This window comes from Felis catus, chromosome D2 (genome assembly GCF_018350175.1).
Source record: "Felis catus isolate Fca126 chromosome D2, F.catus_Fca126_mat1.0, whole genome shotgun sequence".
Taxonomy (NCBI): Eukaryota; Metazoa; Chordata; class Mammalia; order Carnivora; family Felidae; genus Felis; species Felis catus.
In genome coordinates this window covers 44,211,031-44,236,274 of record NC_058378.1, presented here as the reverse complement: position 1 = coordinate 44,236,274, position 25,244 = coordinate 44,211,031, and the positions used below count along the sequence as shown (strand labels likewise).

Sequence of the window (25,244 nt, the reverse complement as noted above, 5' to 3'; positions counted from 1 at the left end):
AAAGCAAAACTGCAACCCCCTTACCCATTTTTCCATTCCCCTCCAGCTGCTGCCCTGTTTCTTACCTCTCCATGTCCTCTCCTTCTGTCCACGTTTCAACCCACCACAGTGTGGCTACTGATGTCACCCTCCCTTCCCTGAAACTACCTTTGTCAAAGCCAGCCATCTTTATATTTCCGCCCCAAGCTCCTTTCCCTCTTCGGTACCCTTGCTGTGACATTTGACAAGGTTGAGCATGACCTCCATGATAGTCTCTTCTCTGGTTTTCACCATGTTGTCATTAGCTGCCAACTTTCTGCTTCACAGGCTCCCCCCAATTTCCTGCCCAAACTTGAACTTTTGACAGTCCCCAAGGGGCAGAGCTGTGCTACTTCTCCTTCCTCTGTTCTCCTTTCTTGGTGACTTCATCTATCCCAGGGGCTTGTCATCTCTACACATCAAACTACTCCAAATGCTGGTCTCTAGCCCAGATGTTTCCTCTGAGCCTTGACATCTGCAGGCATGTTTCCCACATACCTTGGCCTTAAGAGACTCCAGAGGGATTTCTCCAGCCTCCTCCTTTCCCAACATCCCACCTCACAAAATGTCTCCAACAACCATCTAGATACTTGAGCCTGAAACAGAAATCTCCCTGATCCTTCTTTTCCTCACTTTTCACATTCCATGCAGTGGAACCCCCAACATAATAAGGAACTAGATCCAACCAGATGGAAGCCAGGGGCACCTCACCTCATATACAAGTGATCGGACACCTCAGACAACACTGGCCATGTTTCTATCCTTGCCCCTGTTCCTGCAGGCCCTAGGAAGGGAGGCCTGAGGAGTTGGGAGGGATATGAAAAGAATCTCTTAGAAATCATGCTTCCTCCCCAGGACAAAGATTAGCCATGGCATGAGAGACAGTGGAGGAAGGCATGAAAGGGGGTGAAATAAGCTTGGACCTCTTGATAATTAAAAGTGACTTAAACTTTTGGGTGTCATTCTGGAACCAAGGTGAATGACTAAAGGAAAAGAAACTTTTAATATTTTTATTCTCTTGGGTTTTGGTTGTTCAATAAGTCACTGACAATAAGTGTGAGCTCATCACCTCCTGTGTAAGAATTTTCGAAGGTTTTCTGTTAAACTTAAAATAAAACTCAAACTCCTCACAAGGGCCTCTGTACAGTCTGTGTTAGGTGCAGGGGATTCATTGGTGAACAAACTCAGCTTTTTACCTTCCTTCATGGAGTTTTCAGTGGGTAGGAGATGTAGACATCAGGCAAATAATTGCTGTGTCCCCCAAAACAGTATAAATCATGATGTCTGTGAAGGAAAAGTGAAGTGTGTTAAGATGGGTTGTGAGGGGTCTGTTCTGGATGCACATCTGAGAAGGTTCCTGAAGAAGTGTCACTTACAGTTGAATCTGAAGGGCTAGCTTGACTCTGGCAGTGATGGGGGAAGAGCATCCTGGATCCAGGTAGAAGGAATGGAGGCCTAGAGAGAGAAAGAACTGGGTAAAGTGAGGCTAGGAGCCTGAGGTGAGGCTAAGAGGAGGCAGGGAGGAAGCAGGGAGATGAGGGAGAGGGAGGTGAGGCTGTGAAGAGGGAAGTAAGGCTGGGAGGAAGTTGGTGAGACTGGGAGGAGACAGGGAGGCTGAGGAGGTGAGGAGGGAGGGGAGGCTGAGAAGAGAGAGGTGAGGCTGACAAGAGGGAGGTGACGCTGGGAGGAGGGATGTGAGACTAAGAGGAGGTAAGGAGGCTGGGAGGAAGCAGGGAGGCTGAGAGGAGAGGGGGGGACTGGAGGAGGGAGGTGAGGCCTTGTGTGAGTGAGGAAGAGGAAGAGAGAGGGTCTGATTTTCAATGAGTGAGCTTTTAGAAGGTGGGTGTGCAACCCCATCCAGGGTAGGTTTATAGAGACCACTCGGGCTGCTGGGCTGGAAGGCTGGCAAGCTGGGAGCAACAAGGACTGGGCATCGAGTGACTACTCTGGTGTCTGTTGTGGTGCACCCCCTCCTCCAGTGACTGGCCCTAGATGGATGGGGTTTTTAGGGTGTGGCGGGGAGGGAAGTTCTGAGCCATCCTGGAGCTCAGGCTGGTGGTCTTCCCTTAGAATCAGCACTCATAGCTGGGAGATGCAGACATGCCAGAATGGGGCTGCTCTGGGGCAGGGTGTGGAACAGGGGAATGGGAAGAATCCTAGCTCCATGAAATGAACAAATGGGCATTGTTATTTTCCCCCCCATTCACATGAGAGAAGGAAGCTTTATCTGCATTGCCCTTTGCTGTATCTTCAGTACCTAGAACAGTTCTCTGGATTTAGTGCTCAGCAAATGCTTGAGCACATGAATGAATATCGTACATGTGTTACACTCACGTGCAAAGGCAGGCTGAGCTGGCCAAGGAGCTGGGGAAAGTTTCAGGAGACCCCAGCATCCTTGCCACTTCCTCACTCAGTGTGCAGGGTCCTGATATGCTTTCACCCCATCAGACAGTTCCCTTCCACCAGTGTGGGTGGCGGTTGGGGCAGGTTGTAGGCAGGCTTTGGCAGAGATGCTAACCTTCTCCATGCTGCTGCCTCCCCCAAGCTCTCCCCAGTTGTGCCCCCTCTCCCCACCCCCCCATCAGTGCTGCCTCTGTGACTAATGCTATTTCCCCAAACAGAATGCACACACAAGTGCTTTAGACAACAACCTGCACTATTATTTTTTCTCTTGGACTGACTGCTTCGGTGCCCACCAAGGGTTCTCCCAGGGCATCTCATTTGGAAATATTCTGGGCTAGCCATCTGCAGGCAATTGCCTTTAAGACAAAGGCAGTCTGAGACAACTTCATTACCTTTTCAGGTTTTTCTCCATTAAGTTTGGGATGCTTCAAGTATGAGGTGCTGCAAGTAGGAGGTATTCTTTGTCTGGAATATGAGGGCTCCTGGGTTTGCTGCTGACTGTGGACGCTTCCCTCCCCCTTTCCTGGGCCTCAATTTCACTACCTTAATGTGATGTGTCTGATGGCTTCTGTGGGGCTGTCTGGCTCTGATACTTCTTCCCAGGGTCTGGCACATGCTGGGCTCTGACCAGCACCCAGGTTTTTGAGAGCTTTTCACAGGGGTCCTGCCTGCTGCCTTTCAGCTCCAGGTTCTGGACCAGGCCCATCACCTGCCTGTACTGTTGAGAAGTCTCAGCAGTTGGGGGAGGGCTCTCCTCCCCAGGACCCCTCAGCATCTGGGCTTCATTATTAATAGGCATCAACAGTTTGTGCCTTGGTCCCAAGTGTTCAGATGGTGGATGGATTAGACCTCACCAGGTTTGGGCATAGGCTGGGTATGCTGAGTCTATAAGAAGGAGGGGGAACTTGTATTTTTTCCTTGTTCGATGTTGTCTGGTCCCAGGTCTTTTCTGAGGCCACCAGGCTGGGCAGTCAGGGGTAAAGGGAATCTGTTAAGAGCCTATGAAAAAGTCGCTAGCAATAAGCATAAAGATTAGCAGGGTAGGGAGGAGGCCAGGGGTGTATGCTAGGGCCTCCCTGTGTGGCCAGGAAGAGTGGAGACTGAAAGGTCAGGGGGGTTGGTGGTGGAGAGGAAGGCTGGGTTCAGGCAACTTTCCTGAAATCCAGCAGCCATGAAGATTGGCAGGGGGTGGAGGGGAGAGGCTGAAGCCCAGGTATCTAGAGGAGACAGGGGAATGTAGGAGAAGGGACAGTTTGGTTATGTTGAGGTTAAGGAGTCCAGGGGCCACAGGAGAAAACAATATTGTGCCATGAAGAACAAAGAGAAGGAGCCCTTTTCTCTGTGCAGTCCCCCAAGGCCATGGCCTAGTGACATGCCTTGATTCTCTCTCGCTTGATAGAGTTGTGGCAAGGGAAGGTCTCTGAGCAATGGAGCATGGCCTTGAGGAGGAGCCAGGCTCCACCTGGGAGACTCCCTGGATCTCCCTTGGCCCATCCACGGAGCCCAGAGGCTCATTCAGTCCGACAGCCCTGGATGTGACACACTGGCTGAGGAGAGGTTGGCAGCTAGGACTCCCAAATGGTCTCAGAAGGAGGTCCATTCTGTGCAAGTCTCCACAACCCCTTTCTGAACATCAGTTCTCTCCCCTTTAAAATGGGATAATCCTTTATGTCCTGCCCGTCTTAGAGGGGTGAAAATTAGAGTCTGTGAAACTTAACTAGGCTCATTTCTGAGGCGATATGCCACTATGAACTTAGGAGTTACTGCAGCGCACGGGACACACAGCTCAGTCTCACCTGGTGAATTAGCACATGTGCCCTGCTCTGTCTTCTCTTCCCTGTCTTGTGCACATGGCTTCCCCAGATTTCCTGGTTGAGCTGGGTCCAACCTGCACCCAGGGCTGACCAGCATGTGGGGAGAGACTCCATTGTCTCACTTATCGACTCAGCAGAGGCAACCCAGTCATACTCACTTAGGCAAGGTCATGGGTACAGGAGTAGGGTTGCCCACCTGCTACCCTGGAGCCCTGTATCCAGCTCATGGTCAGCGTCCACTCCCACTCAGGCAGTTCTTCCTTCTCTGGGGGCCACCAGCCTCTGGAGATCTATGTTGTTCCTGGCCTTGAAGTTGGCTAATTGGTTCAACCACAGAGGGCCTTGAGAGAAAAATACCACGTGTGTTTCTAAAGGGTTTTTAGGGAGCCATAAAAGTGCCAGGATTTCTTTTCTGTGATGGTTTTTAGGTCCTGATGTAAGAGATTCTTGAGTTTTCCTATGTTTGCCCATGAGTTGCTCTCACTAAAAAACTTCCAGCCTCCTTGGAGGGAGTATTTTCCAGCTGCAACAGCCATGATGGGAAGGGATTCTGCTGGAAAGGTAGAGACACTAGTGGAGGCAGAAACACAGTCCTGATAGAAGCCAGGCACTATGCAAAGCTGGTTGCATATGTTATCTTGTTGTGTTCCTATTAGAAACTGAGGTCATAATGGGATTGTCCGAGGCAGAGAGCGGCTCTGAGAAACCACTGACTTGTCTGGAATCACACAGCTGCTAAGGTTAGGCTCCCCTCCTCCTTGTCAGCAATACTGTCTGTGACACCCTCAGCTCTCACTGACTGACTATGCCCACAGGAGTCCTCAAGGGTAGCTGCACTTCACCATTGAACTCTATAGGCAGTTTCCATAGAGCACCTGAACTGACCCTCTTAAATATAACCCAGATCATTTTTGCTCAAAATGCTTCCAGTGATGTCCACTCATACTCAGAAAAAGATCCAGAGACCTTTTCATCACCTCCAATGTCCTCACAAAATGGCCACTACTCCCCCTGGTCTTGTCTCTGTCTGACTTCTATCCCTCCATGCTCCTCTGGTGCCTCCTTTTCGGTCCTCATATATGCTAAGCAAGCTCCCACCTCAGGACCTTTGCACTGGATGTCCCCTCTAATTGGATCACTCTTTTCCCAGATGGCCTCAGGTTGATTTCATTACCTTGTTGGAACCTCTGTGCAATACTGCTTCCTAGAGAGGCTTTCCCTGACTGCCCTTCTTGTCCCTGTTCTCCTCTGGCCCTCGCCCTGCTTTATTCCATAGTGTTTGTCATGACCCAATATTATATCATATGTTAGTTGGAAGGTCACTTGATTGTCTCTCTCCTACCAGGCTGCAATAAAAGGAACTATATCTTTCTTGCTCCTGTTGTATCCTCTATGTTGGTGATAGTGCTGACACACAGTTGGCACTCAAGGCATTTGGTGAAGGAATGACTCATTGAACGAACACCAGGATCAAGAAGTGATGGGTGGGGGATGGAATACAGTGACAGTAAAGGAAAGAGAAGGATCCAAATATGGACATCTGGGCATTAGGACTCAGGCCTATGGGACCCCAGGGCAAGAAGGCAGAGCTTGGAGGAACTTTGGGACCATTTGAACGAGACCGGCATAAAGTCCTTTGCCAAGGTTCCTAGTGGCTGCTGAGCACTGATCTAAAGCTGGACAGCCAGTGAAGCCCTTGTGAAGTCAGTGGCCTTGGTAGCCAGATACTTCCAGATTCCCTTTCACAAAGGCTGATACTCCATGAGGGTTTTTCCCCGGAGTGACTGGGGCTCATATCCCTTGCCTGCACATTTCAAGGCATAAAATGGAGCAAAAGCAAGCAGGCCTTACCTTGCAGCTGCATGTCTGACCAAAGGTGTTGCTTGCAGAAGTGTGGGTTATTCCTGTCCAGGTGTGGAGAGGTATGTATCTTGTGATTGGCTACTGGTGGTCATTTCTTCCAGGGATTGAACTGGAACATGCAGCCTGTGGGTTAATTCTTGATTCTCTGCGGCCATCGGCTGCTGTTAAATGGTGGTTTGCTGAGATTTATCCCTGTCATTACCCCTGAGATTTACAGCTGTCATTTCCTGTGTGCCCACGATGGCTGGCATGTGCTCCCTAAAAACCTTGTATGAGGACACTATTCACCCTATAGTGATCCCATATAGTCACCTAAAGGCCTCATCTTATGTTTTTATTTTATTTTTGAGAAAGAGACAGAGTGTGAGCAAGGGAGGGGCAGAGAGGGGAGACAGAATCTGAAGCAGGCTCCAGGCTCTGAGCTGTCAGTGCTGAGCCCGATGCGGGGCTTGAACTCAAAGAGTGTGAGGTCATAATCTGAGCCAAAGTCAGACACCCAACCAACTGAGCCACCGAGGTGCCCGCCCTAATGACCTCATCTTAACTTGATTATCTACACAGATGCTATTTCCAAATAAGGTCACATGCTTAGGTACTGGGGTTAGGACTCCAACAGATCTTTTTTGAGGGGACACAACTCAACCATAACCAAGGGCTAGGTGTTCATGGTGTCCTGAGTTCTCACTGAAATATTCTGTCACATGTTACAGAGAAGGAAAGTGGGATTCAGGGAAGCCATGTAACTTTCCCAAGTTCCTGTTCCATAAGTAGCAGAAGTAATACCTGATGCCTCATTTGGGGATTCCAGATCCAGGGCTCAATTCATGATGATGCCTTTAGGAGGCAGGTCCCCTTTTCCATCCCACTTGGGACACATCCAGCACTGTTGGCTGTATTATTATTCTCTTATCAGCCTTTTGCCTCATGACCTCTGGATGGGAACACATGGGTGTTTTTCCATGGAGAAGGAGCAGAGGTTTACCTGCTGCCCAAGAAACACCCAGAGATGAGCTACAGAAGGAGGAATCAGAGCTGTCCTGGATAACTCCCAGCTTTGTGAGAGCCAGTAGAGCCTTGTGGTTGAGAACTCAGGGTCTGGAGTCAGACGTGTTAGCTGTGTGACCTTGCACAGTCAACTGGTTCAGAAATTCAGTTTCTTCATCTATTACATGGAACTAAAGTTTGTTTTGATATCTAAGGCTCCTAGTGTGATGCCTTAGGCATAGTAAGTACTTAAACATTCACAGAAGAAGAGAAAGTAATCCAGGATAATACACTTAAATGCATCACTGCCATACTTTGTTTTCACTTGATAAATACTGAACACTGTCATTCTGGGCTTGGTTGTAGGTGCTGGGGATCCAGTGGGGAGCAAAACACCTTGATACTGTCAGGCTGGGGGCTGTGGTGTGGTACCAGACCCCTGGGGAGAAGACCTCTGAGCTGGGATCTGATGGGTGAGGAACCTAATTGTGACCCGATCTAGGTGAGTCCCAGGTGGGAGGGGAAGGAAGGGGAGAGCATTTCAGGACCTAGTACAACGTTTGAAACATAACGAGGATGGAGTGGCTTTGGTCTCTCCTGAGACTAATAGGCAGCCATTGAAGGCTTTGAAGCCATGACTGCTATTATGATATTTGTGTTTGATTGAAAAGTTCATTCTGGCTGCTATGTAGAGCTTGGATGGAGGTGACAGTTGTGGACTATTGAAGACCAGGTAGGAGGCTATTGAGGTTGTTTTGGCAATAGACAAAAGTGGCTTGGTTTAGGCCAGTGGATAGACCTGGAACCTGGCAGGAAGCCTGGCCTCCTGGCCGCTTCCTGATCCCTGTGGACTATCATCTGTCGCTGAGGATATCCATGCTGTAGCCCTTGGTTATGGTTGAGTTGTGTCCCCCCAAAAAAGATCTGTTGGAGTCCTAACCCCAGTACCTAAGCATGTGACCTTATTTGGAAATAGCATCTGTGTAATCAAGTTAAGATGAGGTCATTAGGGCGGGCACCTTGGTGGCTCAGTTGGTTGGGTATCTGACTTTGGCTCAGATTATGACCTCGCACTCTGTGAGTTCAAGCCCCGCATCGGGCTCAGCACTGACAGCTCAGAGCCTGGAGCCTGCTTCAGATTCTGTCTCCCCTCTCTGCCCCTCCCTTGCTCACACTCTGTCTCTTTCTCAAAAATAAAATAAAAACATAAGATGAGGCCATTAGGGTGACTATATGGGATCACTATAGGGTGAATAGTGTCCTTATACAAGGAGAAATTTGTACACAGAGACACAGAGACACACAGAGGGAAGACGATGTGAAGACACCATTCACAGCTAAGGAGAGAGGACTGGAACAGATCTTACCCTCCAAGCCCTTGGAGGAAACCAACCCTACAGAAACCTTGATCTCGAACTTCTAGAATTGGGAGAGATGAATTTCTGCTGTCTAAGCCACTCAGGTCTGTGGTACTTTGTTACAGTAATCCTAACAAATGAATACCTGTTTGTCTCTTTATAGAGAAACCTGGAGACCTACAAAACATCAGCACCTGGGTCCCACTCTCGGAGATGCAGATGTGGTTGTGGGTGGGGTCTCTCTGGGTGGTGCTGATGAGTATCGGGCATGGGGAGGGTGGGTTGCAGAGCACAGGTCTCATGCAACCCTTCTTCTGTGCTTTTGCACCCTTAGTCCTCAGATCTATCCATGGAGCCAGTCTACTAGAAAGCTCTGAACTTGGCATTCATTATGCCCCTAGGGCCTTCAGAGTCCCCTATACAGTGGTAGCTTTTGTCATGGGTCCCACAAGAAAACAAGGTATGGAATTTGCCATAGTCTCTGTGTCTGGCACTGTTATTTATTTAGGTGTAGTGGGAGGAGGTTGGACACGGGAGTCAGAGAATGCAGCTCTGCCACTCACTGATTTGAACTTGGCCAAGATGCTTACTCTTTCTGAGTCTCTCTCCTTTTTTAAAACCTGTGGAGTGCAGCCATGTCCTTGCAGGGTCCCTATAAGGATGCAGGGAGGATGTGCATAAACAAGGCTTCCTATAGAGCTGGGCAGGCTGTGTTCTGCACAGGATGGCCAGGGGCTGAGTCAGAGCTGGACTTGGCTGGCACACTGGTCATCACCCCTTCCACACTGGTCATGTTCTTATAAGCTCCTACAGGCTGGGATGTCCCTGTATGTCATCGGTGTCATGGCATTCCCAGTATGTAGTTGGTATTCAATGAGTATTTGCTTTTTCCCTTGAAGAAACTCTTCGTTACACAACTTGGAGGTGTGTCTTTCAGAACTTAGTGAATATCTGCTTCCTCCTCCCTGGCATCATGATCCAAGCAACTGAATGTATTTCCCTTTTTTGTTCTTACTATCAGGAAGATCAAGGCCATTAATTCTTATGTTGGTACAATTGTAGTTCCCTTTTCTCTTGTTCTAATTGATTATGCTTTATTTATGTTGTATCAGTTGATTAGATAAATTCTTTGTGTAAGCTACTCCGGTTCCTTTGAGAAAATGTTTATAAGCAAATGCAATATGTTTTCAGACTTTGGCCAGCACATCATGTGGCTGTTCTGCGTCCTTTAGTCTGGCAGCCAGTCAGAGATGAGTGGAGTAGCCCTGGCAGCTACATGGTGTTGAGCCCGAACCCCAAGGATGTGGCTTTCGGGATATTTCTTTGATCACAGGGTGAGTGGGGGGGGGGATGCTGGATGGTCTGGAAAAATGTCCATCTCTCCACCATTTATTGATGGCTTTATTTCATATAGCAAGCAAGAATTATAAGGATAACCCCAGGTATTTGGGGAGCTCCAGAAGGTTAGCAAAATGCTTTTAGAGAGTTGGATAAGTTCCAGGGCCGCTTTGGCCTTCTGGTCCAACTTGAGCTGGTTCTCATGAGGGCCCTGCCATGGCCATCGGTTATCATATCTGCCCTCATGCCCATCCTCCAGTGCATTGGATACTGAGGTCAGCCTTGCCAGTCTGTTTAAATAGTAGTTAGTATTTCACCTTCAGTGGAGGGACTTTAGCAGGTAGTGGGTTTTTGCGATGTATAGATTGGCCTGGTGTTTCCACATGGGATTTGAGGGTTTGTAATCTAATCCAGGGAAGCAAAGGAGATAATCTCACAGCATTGTGTCCTGAGGGGTCAGCCTTGAGGGTGCATGTGCAAAAGTGAGAGCTTCTAGGCTTAGCAGGTTTGCATGGGGATCTTGCTTCGGCCTGCTCCCTTTACGTTGCTAGAAATATTCCACAACTATTTGCATTTTCCAGATCTTTCTCTCTTCTGGAATTGAAACCTCACTGCCCGTGTGCTGAACTCAGCTCAGAGATGTGTTTGTGTGGCCTACACAGTGTTTTTCACCGTGTCTACTGGAGCCCTTTTAGATGGGGTGTGTACCCTTGGGTCAGGCCTGGCTATTAGCCCTCCTTGTGGGCTCTTCCCTGAAGCCTGTTCCCTCTCTCCTCACCATCTGATCTGCCTGGGGCAGAGTATGTGTGGCCTCTACCATCTGCATTTTCACCACAAGAGGCTGTGGAGTGGAAGAAAAACCTTTTCTCAGCATCTACTACACGTCACTCACTTCTCCAACCATTTTTACATCTCGAGTCTTCTTCCAACTGTAGTAACGCTACAACGTAGACATTCATTGACATTCACAGAGGAGGGGCTGTCCCCCAAATCAAGTGTGTTAAGCATCCTTGGCTCCTACATAGGCTTTATGGGCTTCACCTCTCCCCTGGGAGCTGGGCTTTGCCAGGGAGAAGACTGCACTGGAATTCATGGGCCAGTGCTTGCTGCTTAGAAATAAGTCCTCCCTAAGTGCCTTCCATATGCGGCAGGAGGAGGAGAATGGTTCCTTTGATGATTTCAGATCACTTACGGTCCCACGACTCACAGATCAGTTCCCATTATGGTTGGAGCAAACTGTTCCAATGTGGTATATTTTCCCGGGTACTGGGAAACTCTGGATTTTTGTTTTTGCCTGTTATCTGGGGCTTTTGAAGACTGTCAGGACTGAAGGCACAAATTTGCAGAGCATACACAGAAAGAAAGAGATGTGGCTATGGCTGACAGAGCAGCTGCTGTAGGGACGCTGGGAGACAGGAGGGCTCTGTCTCCTGGGAATCAGCTTGGAATGTGAGCACCCCTCTGTTGGTGTACACGCAGGGCAGGGCAAGGGGTGACAAGGGGCAGGGAGGCTAGCTGGCTGGGTTAGGTTTTCTAAGACAAGGAGGCAGTAGCTTGCTCTTTCATCTCTGAAGAGGACCAGGCATAGGTCTGATGAGCAATACCTCCCACTGCCTTCCCTTGGTCTAGAGGAATCCCTACTTCTTGGGGCAGTGATTCCAAATCGTTTCATTGCTAGCCACTCTAGTAATTGTGCTGTATTGATGGAGCATGGTCCTGAGGCATGATTAATGTGGATCAAAGTGCTCAGCAGAACACGGCCTTACAGACAGATTAATCTCTGCAGGAAATGATCACAGTTTGATCGCTGGTCATTTTGTTTTTACTTGAAAACAGAACAAAAACTCAATAATCAAATTAGAGAAAATAAAGGCTTTTATATTAATGAGAAGAAAGGAAGAGAATAGCACAATCTTGTCCAGGTTCTGAGAAGGATGAGACATACAGTGCAGAGGCATTCATGTCTATTAGACGATGCTCGCCAACCCAGCGGTTAGCTGGCGAGGTGAACAGAGAGAGAGAGGGCCCTTGCACCTTCGGTGAGCTCTCTCAGGGCTCCCCATACTCTCACCAATGGCACATCATTCAAGTGATAGATTTTGGAAGAGTAATAAAGGAAAAAGGCTTAAATAGGTTAAACTATTCTTATAGGTGAAATATATATTACAAGAAAAAATCACTATCATCTTTTGGGGGGAGCACAAATGAGCCTAGTTTTTGGGCAGATGGCCTATGTAAGAGCTTGGCCTTGAGCATTGACTTTCTTTTTTTATTAACTCCTTGTTTTTTATTTTAGAGAGACCATGAGTTGGGGAGGGGAGCAGAGAGAGACAGAGAATCTTAAGCAGGCTCCATGCTCAGTGCTGAGCCTGATGTAGGTCTCGATCCCACAACTCTGGGATCATGACCTGAGCTGAAATAAAGTCGGATGCTCAGCTGACTGAGCCACCCAGGTGCCCTGAGCATTGACTTTCTTGATCATCTTCTCGATGGTCTCTTGCCTTATGGGAACTTGTTGAAGTAGGGCTACTTGGAGACTCACTGACCACAGGTCTGGACCAAGAAAAGCCAGTCCTTGGAATTTGGGGTTCCAGCCTAGCCTACTATAAACTGGCCCCAGCTCAATGTCCACAGGGAGGCCAGTTGGCTTCCCCTGTTTGAAAATTCTAGGATGACCCCTAAGCTGATCCCAGTCACAAACTAGCCATCTGCTAGGTCTCATCAAGCATCTTATAGCTTTTTGGCAATTCTATTTCCTATATGACAGAGGATTTGATGAAGACAATTGCTATCTTGGCCCTAAATGTGGACAGTGTGGAGGAACCATTTGGTGAAGTGGAAGTGAGGGGAGCCTTGTGACAGATTTCCCAGATGACCTTTCAGTTTCTGAAGACAGGAAGGGAAGGCTGGGCAAAAGATGCTCTCACCCTACAACTTGGTAAGGGGAACTGCAAAAGTCCCAAAGAAATCCCAATATTTTTGTCAAAATAAGGAAAGATGACTCTTTGGGCTGTAGAGGCTCTGAAATGAATGTGGGCACATAATCGTGAATACCTCTAGTGGAGATAGGGAATGTCTGAATAAACCAACAGAGCCATACAAGGAGATTTTGGAGAAATTCATACTCAGGACAAGAATATATAATAGGACTGGGGATGCCTATTCAGATTTGTATGAGGCCCTTCTAGAGGAAACAGGGAAGCATAGAATTTTAAGCAGGTCAATTAGGTTGATGTATAACTTTAAGCATATATCCAGAGGTTATTGATCCACTGATTGATGTCAATCAAAAGAGGACTTCAATATTGGCTCTGTCTCCTTCAACATGTCCACTGTCTGTGAAGAGCTGTGGCACAAAGATCAAACATTACGTGATGACAAGTCAAGAAGGATGGCTCTGTAATCAGTGCCACACAAGCCCACCGTGTAATATATAGGAGCCTAGGTAATATGGTGCTCTCAGAATTTGTTTATTTACTTGAGAGATGATGATTCCAAATATCTCCAATGACTGGCACAATGTGTCAGAGAACACAAGATAAAATCTAAAACATGCAAAACCTGAAAGGTTTGAAAGGCCAATTGCAGTGTTTGGCCTAGAATTAGAAAGAATAATAATACCTGACATTTACTGAGTTCTGCTACTCATCAGGCATGATGCTGAGTGATTTTCAGACATTATTCTATTTTGTCCTCATGGCAGCCCATGAGTTGGCAGGGTGATAATCTCTATTTTATTAAAAAAGAAAACTGAACCTTGGGTTTTAGGTAAATTTCCCTAGGTCATATGGTATAGTAGATGAAATTATTGTCCAGCAAGTATTTATTCCTATCCCTAAATATCCTCCAATCAGTTACTTCCATGCACTATTGATACTGGACCTGGCCATGAACTTGCTTTGACTCATGTTATGTGGGCAAAAGTGAATGTGAAAGTTCTGAGTCTAAGCTTTCAGGGGTGGGGAATGTTTCCCCTTGTTCCTCCATTTCTTTTTTTTTTATATGAAATTTATTGACAAATTGGTTTCCATACAACACCCAGTGCTCATCCCAAAAGGTGCCCTCCATTTCTGAACACAACAAGAAGAGCCTGCCCCAGGTACTCAGTGTCCTCTCACCTGAGCCACAGGAATGAGAATGTAGAGCGGGGCCACTCAGCTGACCCAAAGACCTGCCAGTGGGAGAAATATGTCCTCAATGTTGTATGCCACCAAGATTTTCTGGTCGTCACCTAGCAGCACTAACTGATACATAGCTCCAGTTTGTAGATGAGCTGACATTCAAACCCAGATAATCTACTCCAGAGTCCATGCTCTTTGGCATTTCACCATATCTCACTAAAAAAAATAAAGAAGAATAATTGAGGTGACTTACAATAGTCCCAGATACAGTCTTTTGGGTAAATATAAAAAAGTCTATTCTCAATTTATAATTATAGTTCAATCTCTATCAAAATCCCAATCATTTTTTTAATTGGACTTTTACAAATTGATTAGAAAATTACACTGGCAAGGGGCACTTGCGTGGCTCAGTCAGCTGAGTGTTTAACTCTGGATTTCAGCTCAGGTCCATGATCCCAGGGTCGTGGGATGGAGCCCCTGCTTGAGACTCTCTTTCTCTGTCCCTCTCCCCCACTCGCATTCTCTCTCTCTTAAAAAAATAAATAAAAAGAAAATTACACTGGCAAGGGAAACCTGGTCAATATAAAAATACTTAAAAAACAAGAAATAATGAAGGGGACAACTATTAACAGATTCTAGAACATATATACCAATAATTAAATCAGAGAGATAAAGAGATACTGTGCAAAACAAATTTATAGCAACAACAAAGTCTGTAGGAGATCCTATTACATAAAATAACTTAATAGAAGATAAAGGAGGAATCAAACACCATGGAGAAAGGAAGGATTGTTGACTAAATGATTTTGGCAGAATTTATTGTTATTTGGGGGAAAAAAAGCTACATACCTCATCATGTGCCAAAAATAAGTAACAGTTCTATTAAGGAATTAAGTAGGAAAAAAAATCCTGGAAAATAAGGAAAAGATAGGTCACAAGATTTTTCAGATAATTTTCGAAAATGTAAAGTGATAAAAAGTATTACAAAGGCAAATACAGTTGACCCTTGAACAGAGTGGGGGTTCGCATGTGCAGTCAAAAACCTGCATTTAACTTTTGATTCCCCTAAAACTTGACTACCTAGCCTAATGTTGACTGGAAGCCTTACTGATAGCATATACAGTTGATTAACACATTATATGTTACCAGTGTTATATATAGACTATATTCTTAGCATAAAGTAAGCTAGAGAAAAGAAAATGTTAAGAGAACCATAAAAAAGAGAAAGTACAGTACTGTGCTGTATTTGTCCAAAAAATCCACATATAAAATACAAGTGGACCCACACAGTTCAAACCTATGTTGTTCGAGGGTCTACTGCAGACACAACTTTAAAAAAATTTAGAACTAATTTTATAGAAAAAAAAAAGAAGAAAGATAGTGGAGGGTAGAGTAACAAATGTTATATATATGCCAAGTTGGAAGTACTTACTTTGCCTCTTTCAAATCAGTGAGGCATACATTAGAGCTTAGATTTAAAAAATGGGCAAAAGGCATGAATGAACAACTGACATCCCAAAAAATAAAGTTAGTTCACTTCAAAAGACGTTTCTCAAACTCCTTCTCTGTACCTGGCCCTGTGTCAGATACCAGCATTTCAAAAACAAACATGGCAAGATGGAGAACTACTTGAGTAATCACAGAATTACAAAATAAAATGGAATTTATGAAACAATTTTAGGTCTATTGCCTGTGATTAAAAGTTATAATAATGCTGTCAAGGTTGTGGTAAAACTGTTTATTCATTGTGGGTGGCCAAGTCAATTAGGAAACCGCTTTGCAAAACATACCTAAAATCATACCTTTTGACCCAATAATCTTGCTTCTAAGAATTTAGCCTAATGGTATAATTTAAATGAGGAATGCACGAATACATAAGCATTTCATTGCAGTGCTATCTATCATACTGAAAAATTGGAAATGACCTCAGTGTTCAGTGCAGGGAATAGCCAAGAAAATTATGGGTGTAGTCACCCTATAGACTTATTCTGCAGCCAATAAAAATGATAATTATAAAGACTATGGGAAATATTTATGATGTAACAGTATGTACATTTAAAAAAGAATAGCAGACTTGTATCTATGGGGTGATTATAAGTACATAAAAATTAAATATGTAAGTGGACAGGGACTGGAGGGCTCTGGAACTTGACAATTTGTGAGATGGTTGGCCTGGGGGAGAATTTCCTTTTCCCTTTGCATTTGATTTCCATCAGGGTTGTTACATCTTGCAGTAACAAGTAACAATAATAATAATATAAAAATGTTTTAAAGTTGTAAAAGGACAGAATGAGGACAATGGGTCCTAGCTGTGCATAGGGGAAAACAGACTTGGAAATTTTAGTTGACTAAGAGTTCACTATGAGCCATCAATATTTTGAGTCAGTAAAAAATGTGTAGTTAATCCTTGGTTGCTTTTATTGAGACACAGCCTGAGGCCCATGGGACATGGGGGAATAGACATGTGTGCTAGGTGCTGGGGCAGACCTAGGCTAGAATCCTGGATGCAGTTTTTTAAATAATTCATTTTGTTTGATGTTATTTAATATATTTTAATTTCATCTTTGATAATGTCATTTAAAAAAATTTTAAATCCCAGTTTTGTAAAGTACATAAAAACATTGATTTTTAAAAGTACAGCTTGATTCCGTTTTTACATATGTACACTCCTATGTAACTGGCACCTGGATCAAGATGTAGAACACCGTGTATTCCGGAAGGTTCCATCATGTTCAGTTAGTCCATCAATTAGTCCATCAGTAGTCCAATTCTCATCTATTTCTCACCTGGTGATAACCATTAACTTCTTTCACTGTCAGTTCGTTTTGCCTTAAATTCATATAAATGGAATCATGCAGGCTGTACTTTTTATGTTTGACTTCTCTCGTGCAACATAATGTTTTGAGACTGCTCTGTATTGTTATGTCTATCTGGTATTTGTTGCTTTGTAGAATTCCATTATGTGAGTATACCACAATTCATTTATCCATTTCCTAGTTGATGGTCATTTGAGTTATTTCTAATTTTGTGATATTATGAATAAGTCTGTTGCTAATGTGTTTGTCCATGTCTTTGGTGGACATATGTTTATTTCTCTCAGATGTATATATAGGAATGGGATTGCAGTGTTATAAAATAGGCATATGTTCAGCTTTAGAAGATGCTGCCCAACTTTGTTCCAAAATGGTTTCAGGAGTTCTTACTCCCACAAACAATGTGTGAAAGTTTCAGCTACTCTACATTCTCACCAACACTTAGTGTTGTCAGTCTTTTTAATTTTAGGTCTTTGGAAGGCAGTATAGTGGTGTCTCACTGTGGGTTTTTTTTTTTTTTTAATTTTTTTTTCAACGTTCTTTATTTATTTTTGGGACAGAGAGAGACAGAGCATGAATGGGGGAGGGGCAGAGAGAGAGGGAGACACAGAATCGGAAACAGGCTCCAGGCTCCGAGCCATCAGCCCAGAGCCTGATGCGGGGCTCGAACTCATGGACCGTGAGATCGTGACCTGGCTGAAGTCGGACGCTTAACCGACTGCGCCACCCAGGCGCCCCCTCACTGTGGTTTTAATTACTATTTCCCTGATAACTAAAAATTATTATTTTATTATATATATATTTTATAGTTTTTAGCTCTGTTTTGTTTATGGGGGTCCCTTAGGAATGTCTATATACAAGTTTCTATCATCTGCAAATAGAGATAGTTTTACTTCTTCCTTCCTACTTCTAGATGCCTTTTAATTTCTTTGCTTGTCTAATTGGCATGATTAGAATCTCCAATACAATGCTGAGTAGAAGTGATATCCAATGGTGGACATCCATCCTTGTCATGTTCGATATCTTAGAGGAAAAGCATTTAGTCTTTCATCATTAACTGTGTTAGCTGTGGATTTTTCATAGATGTCCTTACAAAGGTTGAGAAAGTTTGCTCCTATTTCTAATTTGTTTAATATTTTTATTATGAAAGGGTGTTGGAGTTTTTCAGACGCTTTTTCTGCATCATTGGAGATAATCATGTGGTTTTTGTCCTTTATCTGTTAATATAGTAAGTTGACTGATTTCAGTCGTTAAACAAATCTTTTCATTCTTGGAATAAATGTCCTTGATCATTGTGTATAGTCCTTCTTATATGCTGCTAGATTTAGTTAACTATTATTTTATTGAAAACTTTTGCGTCTATCATGGGAATCTACCCCCAAAACCAACAGCACACTGTACACACTGTATGTTAGCCAATTTGACAATAAATTATATTAAAAAAAAAAAGAAAACTTTTGGGTCTATAGTCATAAGGGATGTTGGTCTGCATTTTTCCTTTCTTGTGATCTTGTTGCCTGATTTTAGTGTCAGGGTAATAATAGCCTCATAGAATGAGTTGGGAAGTGTTCCTTCCTTTTTGGGGGGATAGGCGGGTGGGTGGGTGGAGGAAGGTTTGTGGAAGCTTGATATTAATTCTTCTTTAAATAAAAATTTGTCAGTGAAGACATCTGGGCCTTGGCTTTTCTTTGTGGGAAGGTTTTAAATTACTAATTCAATTTACTTACTTACTGAATAAACTTACAAGTTTGTTCAGACATTCTAGTTCTTCTTGAGACAGTTTCAATAGTTTGTGTCTTTCTAGGAATTTGTCCTTTCACCAAAGTCATATAATTTGTTACCCATACAGTTATTAATACAATTCTTTTATAATTATTTTTATTTTTGTAAGGTTGGTAATGATGTCCTCTCTTTCCCAATCCTACTAATTTGAGTCTTCTGTCCTTTTTCCCTGGTCAGTCTAGCTAAAGGTTTGTTGATTTTGTTGATCTCATCAAATAACTGACTTTTTTGTTTACTTATTTTCTCTATTGTTTTTCTATTTTCTATTTCATATATTTTTACTCCAAGCTTTATTATTTCTTCCCTTTTGCTTGTTTTGCATTTAGTTTGGTCTTAATTTTTTTTTAACAGTTACTTAAAGGGAAGGCTAGATTGCTTGCTTGAGATCTTTCTTTTTTAAAAAAAGAAATCTCCCTCTAATCACTGCTTTCACTGCATGCCATGTTTTTCTTTTTTTCATTTATCTCAAAGTATCTTTAAGTTTTCTTTGAGATTTCTTATTTGAAATATTGGTTATTGAGGAGTGTGTTGTATAATTTCCATACATTCATGGATTTTTAACATTTCTTTCGTTTTAGATTCCTAATTTAATTTCACTAAGGCCAGATAATACACTTTATGTGATTTTAACCCTTTTAATTTCATTGAGGCTTGTTTAATGGTATAGTATATGATCCGTCTTGGAAGAATGTTCCATGTGTGCATGAGAAGTATATGCATTCTTCTCTTTTCACATGGAGGGTCCTCAGAAGTCTTTTAGGTCCAGTTGGTTTATGATGTTGGTCAGGTCTGTTTCATGTTGACTTTCTGCCTAGTTGTTCTATCAATTATTGAAAATGAGGTATTACAGTTTCCAATTGTTATTGTTCAGTGATCATTTTCTACTTTCAATTCCATCAGTTTCTTTTTCATGTGTTTTGGGGGATCTGTTGTTACATGTGTATATCTCATATATAACATATTACATCTAGTTATATGATATATGTGTAATAAAATTAGAATTAAATAGAATTATATATGTAATGCAATTAGATATAATTATTATATCTTCCTGATGGATTGACACCTTTATCATTATAAAGTATCTGTCTTTATCTATTCTAACACTTCATCTTAAAGTCTATTTTCTCTGATATTAGTCTCTTTTGGTTAATGTTCCCATGGTACATCCTTTCCCATCTTTTCCTTTTTACCTATTGTATCTTTGAATCTAAAGTGTGTTTCTTATTGACTGCATATGGTTGGATTTTTTAAAAAAATTCATTAATCCCAGTCTTTTCCTTTTGATTGGAGTATTTGATTCATTTATAATTAATGTAATTACTGATGGAGTATCATTTGCATCTTCCATTTTGCCATTTGCATTCTGTACACCTTATATCATTGTTTCTCTATTCCTACATTACTGCCTTATTTTACATTAAGTAGATATTTTCTAGTGTAGCCTTTTAATTCTGTTTTTGTTTTTTATTATATATTTTTTGAGTTATTTTCTTAGTGGTTGCCCTGAGGATTACATTAGCATTTTAACTTAAAACAGTCTAGTTCAGATTAATAGTGGCTTAATTTTAATATTATATAAAAACTTTAATATAGCTGTTTGTAGTATTATTGCCATACAAATTAAGTGGAAAAGTGATGACCAGAGAAGTGATGACTAAGGCAGTGGCAGTGAACTAGGGCAGGAAGGGTTGGAGTGGAGAGAGAAATTCAGTAGTGGAATCCCTAGGGCCTGGGACCTGGTTGCACGTGGAGGAAAAAGTCAGAAGAATCATTTTGTGTCTGAAAAATGTAGCTTGTTCCACATGAAGAATTCCATGGAATCTATGCTTCAGCTGCCTTTAGCAACATGTCTCAGAATCCACAATACAGTTGTAGCAGCAGTGAATAAAAGATAAACAATACTTGTCTCAGGAATCAACAACACAGATCATTCTTCCAGACTCCCCTGACTGGGTTGGGCATCTTTTCTTAGGCTCACAGAGAATTATCTCCCATGGAGCACTTAGCATAATATTTTAAACTATCTGCCCATGTGCCTATATTTCCCTGTAAACTGTGAGTGCCTTAAGCATAGGAACTCATCATTGTGTTGCTAGCTTGTCCCAGAGTAGGGGCTTCACAATTGTGTGTTGAACTAAGTGTAGGTATAGTAGGTTGGAAGAGGGAATCTAGCAGGCTAGTACTGATTGATTCCATCAGTTCCTAAATCCCTCTGCCAGTTCAGGACCTCCCAAACCTGAGCAGTATGCTTAGTGTCTTCACCCCAAAGAGCTGAGAGTCCACAGATTATGGCCCTGATATCCAGTGATCAATGTGCCCAGAGTAGGCAGCATCATGATTACATATTGAATAAGAAACTTTAGCCTTCTGACTCAGGATGTCCCATTCCAACTTGTCCAGTGCCTAATTTGCATCTGCAGCCCTTGTTCTGTTCATCTGCTGAAGTCATGTGAGACTTTGGCCCCTTTTCCAGCCTCTATAGACACTTTCCCTCCAGGAGCTTGTGAGATCTGCACTAACTTGGGAGGAAAGGCTTACTGAACTAGGGCTCCCATATTTGCTTCTGCATGCTTAGCAGGACTGTGGTCACCTTCTGGGACTGGGCCCTTGCATACTAGTTAGGTACGAGATTGTCATGGCCCTCCTCAGAGCTTGAGGCACCTAACCTCATTGGGGCAAGGGTGGCCCTTGAGGTATAGTGGTTTCTCCAGCTCCCTCATCTTGCTTTTCAGGATCCCTGCTGAGAGCTCTGAGAGTGCCTGGATACACTGTGATGGTGTATTCTTCCCTCCATCCTCATTTGGGGAGCTAGTCTGGTTGTAAGCAATATAGCTTCCCTGGACATCATTTTTAAGTGTAGCTTTTGAACAGTCATGGGGTTTGCTGGGTACTTAGTAATGCCACTTAGTTGAGCAAGGACTTTTTCTGATGTGAGAGATAGGCAGCTACAGGTTGACTTCTTTTTTTTTCTTTAATTAAAAAAATATTTATTTATTTTTGAGAGAGAGAGAGACCACGAGCATAGGAGGGACAGAGAGAGAGGGAGACACAGAATCTAAGCAGGCTTCAGGCTTGGAGCTGTCAGCACAGAGTCCAATGTGGGGCTCGAACTCACGAACTGCGAGATCATGACCTGAGCCAAAGTCGGACACTCAACCAACTGAGCCACCCAGACTCGAGCATTGAGCATCTGACTTTGGCTCAGGTCACGATCTCGTGGTTTGTGAGTTTGAGCCCCACATCTGGCTCTGTGCTGACAGTTCGGAACCTGGAGTCTGCTCATGCTCTTTCTGTCTCTCTCTCAAAAATAAACAAACATTAAAAAAATATTTAAATGGAGAAGCAAAGTGGAAACTGGAAGAGAAGGCTGTAGGGAGGACCACCCAGGTCCAGCCACCAGATATTAAGTATTTTTGTCACCAAAAATGCAAATCTGTGGATGTTGGGAAAGAACACTGAGGAGGGAAGGAGGGAAGGAAGGAAGGAAGGAAGGAAGGAAGGAAGGAAGGAAGGAAGGAAGGAAGGAAGGAAGGAAAGAAGGAAGGAAGGAGGGAAGGAAGGAAGGAAGGAAGGAAGGAAGGAAGGAAGGAAGGAAAGAAGGAAGGAAGGAAGGAAAGAAGGATGGTGTAACCCATAGGTCCTGAGGTCTGAAGCCTTGGAGCATATGCTTCCTTTGGCCTCAGAGCCCCAGTGGTGGGAAACCACCTTAACTGGTCTCGGCCTGGCAGTGCTCCTCATACAAGGTCACCGGTGGGTGCTGACAGTGAGTCTGTTCATAGCTTCTAGACTGACAGATACATGAGGATGTGTTCAGCACAGCTAATGAGCCTGGTGATACTGGTGGGCAGGCTGTGTGAGGAGAACCAAGTCCTGCATGATAATAGGCCTTACATTTGGGGAGTAATTTAGTGTTTTTAAAGCACTTTCATATACATGATTTCATTCTAATCTCAGAGAAGTGCTGTGAATGTGGTATTACCACTCTGTTCTTTCTGGAGGAGTAAACCTGGGCTTAGAATGGTCTTGCCACTCAACCAAGGTGGGGACCTCTCCTGAGATTCTTGAGGCCCAGCTCTGGAGCTCTTTACTCCCATGACCAGGACAACCATACAGGAGACCTGTTTTCCAGTGTGGAAGCAAAGACTGTGTGTGTGGAAAGAAAGGCTCCACCAGGGAGGCCTCCCTCTGACAGTCCTTGGGTGAAGGCAGGGGTTAGTAGGGAATGCAGCAGAAGCCCCTCTCCCTCCCCGAGTGGTCAAGTCCACATCAGGTTTAGTGTTCTCCTCAGAAGACTGAAAGGAAGTTTTTCCCCAAGAGAGGTCAGTGCTCAAATCACATACCCAATTGGAGAAAGCAATGGTCCAACTGAGTGAGGCAGGCATAGAGATAGAAGTTATTAAAACAGACTTCATTCATTCATTCATTCAGGTATTCATCACACATGTACCAGAAAGTGGTAATGCCAGGCATGGTGCAAGATTGTCAGGGGTTGGGCGTCAGGAGGAGAGATACCCAGGTAAATAAAACAGAGCCCTGTCCTTGAGCCCTTGGCTGGTAGAAACATACAGTGCTCTCCCTCCCCAGCATGGCCATTGCCATGTGGGTACATGTGGGTCACTGTGCACATGGAGGTACAGAGGAGAGCACAAAACTGAGGGCCAGGGAAGCCTTCAGCAAGGAGGGGGCTCCAGACCTGGCTGGGAAGGCCCACCATGCTGTGATACAGGCATAATGTCTTCTGTCTTGCATGCCCTGTAGGCCCGGCATGAGCACCTCTCCACCTGTCTCAGGGTTGGGGTGGGGGGCAGAGTGATACGAAAACTTTGCTCCTGGGAATGGAAGATAGGGTAATCACTTTGGTAAACAGTCTGACCATTGCTTATTAAGTTAAGAATAAACTTACCTTATGAGCCTACTATTCTGCATCTAAATATTTACTCAGAAGCAATGAAAACATAGGTTCACATGAAGACTTGGACATGAATGTTGAGAGAAGCTTTAATCATAACAGAAAAAAACTGGAAATATCCAAATGCCCATCAACAGGTGAATAGCTGAAGAAATGGTTATACATTCGGGTAACAGAAAACTACACAATAATGAAAGGAAATAGCTTCTTGGTACATATGGTGATAAGGATGAATCTCAAGAACATTATGTTGAGCAAAGGAAGCCAGATGTGCCTATGATTTCATGTATGTGAAGCTCTAGAAAAGATTCATCTGATCTATGGTGATATAAAGCTGGTCACTGGTTTCCTGGGCTGAAGTTGGGTGGGAGCTGACTATGCAGGGCACAGAGAACTTTCCAGGGTGATGATTATGGTGGTGGGTGCATAGGTGTATCCATTTGTCAACACTGTGACCTGCACACCTCAAAGCTGGTGCTGGCAGAGCACTGGGCAATGTCCTGGAGACCCCCTGCTGTACCACGTCTCCCCTGCTTTGTCTGCTGGGTTAGAGGGAGGCCCAACGTTTCCTAGGAGAGGGTCCATAGTCACCAAATCAGTGGAGAGGTGTTACTGAGGAATGCTATATTAGGGTTCTCCAGAAACACAAAATCAATAGGGTATGTGTGTGTGTGTGTGTGTGTGTATATATATATATATGTATATATATATATATATATATATATATATATATATATATGTATATATATATGTATATATATATATATATACATATATACATATATATATAGGTTTATTATGAGGAATTGGCTCACACAGTTATGGCAGCTGAGAAGTCCCAAGCTCTGCAGTTAGCAAGCTGGAGACCCAGGAGAGCCAGTGATGTAATGCCAGCCTGAGGCCAAAGGCCTGGAACTCAAGGAGAGCCAGGGTACAAATTCCAGTCTGAAAGCCAACAGGCTGGAGACCCATAAAGACCTGATGTTTCAGTTTGAGTCCAAAGACTGGAAAAGAGCAATATCCCAGCTCAAACAGCCAGGCAGGAGGAGTTCCTTCTTGCTCAGCCTTCTAGTTCTATTTAGTGTTCTATTGATTGCATCAGGCCCGCCCACATTAGTGAGGTCAACTGATTTTACTCAGTCTATTGATTCAGATGTTAATCTCATCCAGAAACACCCTCACAGACACACCCAGAATAATGTTTGACCAAATGTCTGGGTATTCCGTGGCCTAGTCAAACTGACACCTAAAATTAACCATCACAGGGATCATCAAGGGCCTTGGAGCAGCAGATGGGTATGGTATTTCATGTTGTGTGCACTCACTTTCAGTGTACCGGACTACCTGTGGGGGAGGGAAGGTAGTTTGTAACAACCCCCTTCTCCAATAGAATCCGATTTCCCTGCACAGGCTCACCTGCTTTCCATCCCACACTCTCCCTTCAATCCACGGTTAGAATCTCTGCTGCCACACTATTCAAGAAAATCAGTATTTTCTATAGAACCTTGGCCACGTTGAGGTAGGAGTGATACATGAATGATGCAGCTGTGGGAAAACAAGCGAGTCAGGCTCCATGTGTTCATTCATTTATTCATTCATTGCCTAACTCAACACATTTACTAAGCACCTACTTATGTGTATCAGACGCTAAATGCTGGTGACAGTTGTGGGAGCAAAGACCAGACAGGGTCCCTGCCATTGAGGAGATTGTGCTCCAGCGAGAGGCTATCATCCATAAATAGTCACCCAAGGAATTCTAATTCAAACTGCAGACCTGTCCATGAAGGAGCCATGTGGGATCCAGGAGTGGGCCTGGCTGACCTGACCAGCAGGGTGTC

At 43.9% G+C, this 25,244-nt stretch overlaps 1 protein-coding gene and 2 long non-coding RNA genes across 9 annotated transcripts in view; 2 read left to right on the top strand and 1 right to left on the bottom strand.

The window, feature by feature from the left end:
• Nucleotides 1-25,244, top strand: part of GRID1 (glutamate ionotropic receptor delta type subunit 1) — a 698,930-nt gene that overhangs the window by 368,466 nt on the left and 305,220 nt on the right. The gene's annotated exons all lie outside the window — the stretch shown is intronic.
• On the bottom strand, nucleotides 1,014-6,501 carry LOC109492547. 4 transcript variants are annotated; one of them, XR_006587065.1, is made up of 4 exons: nucleotides 6,087-6,501; nucleotides 4,394-4,576; nucleotides 1,395-1,473; nucleotides 1,014-1,302 (listed from the first exon to the last, which is right to left on the bottom strand). It is a non-coding gene; the product is annotated as an uncharacterized LOC109492547 (long non-coding RNA). The 4 variants fall into 4 exon arrangements; XR_002146451.3 differs by lacking the exon at nucleotides 4,394-4,576; XR_006587066.1 differs by lacking the exon at nucleotides 6,087-6,501 and having other exon boundaries at nucleotides 4,432-6,062.
• On the top strand, nucleotides 8,205-15,156 carry LOC123380822. Its single transcript, XR_006587067.1, has 3 exons — nucleotides 8,205-8,544; nucleotides 9,632-9,774; nucleotides 10,360-15,156. It is a non-coding gene; the product is annotated as an uncharacterized LOC123380822 (long non-coding RNA).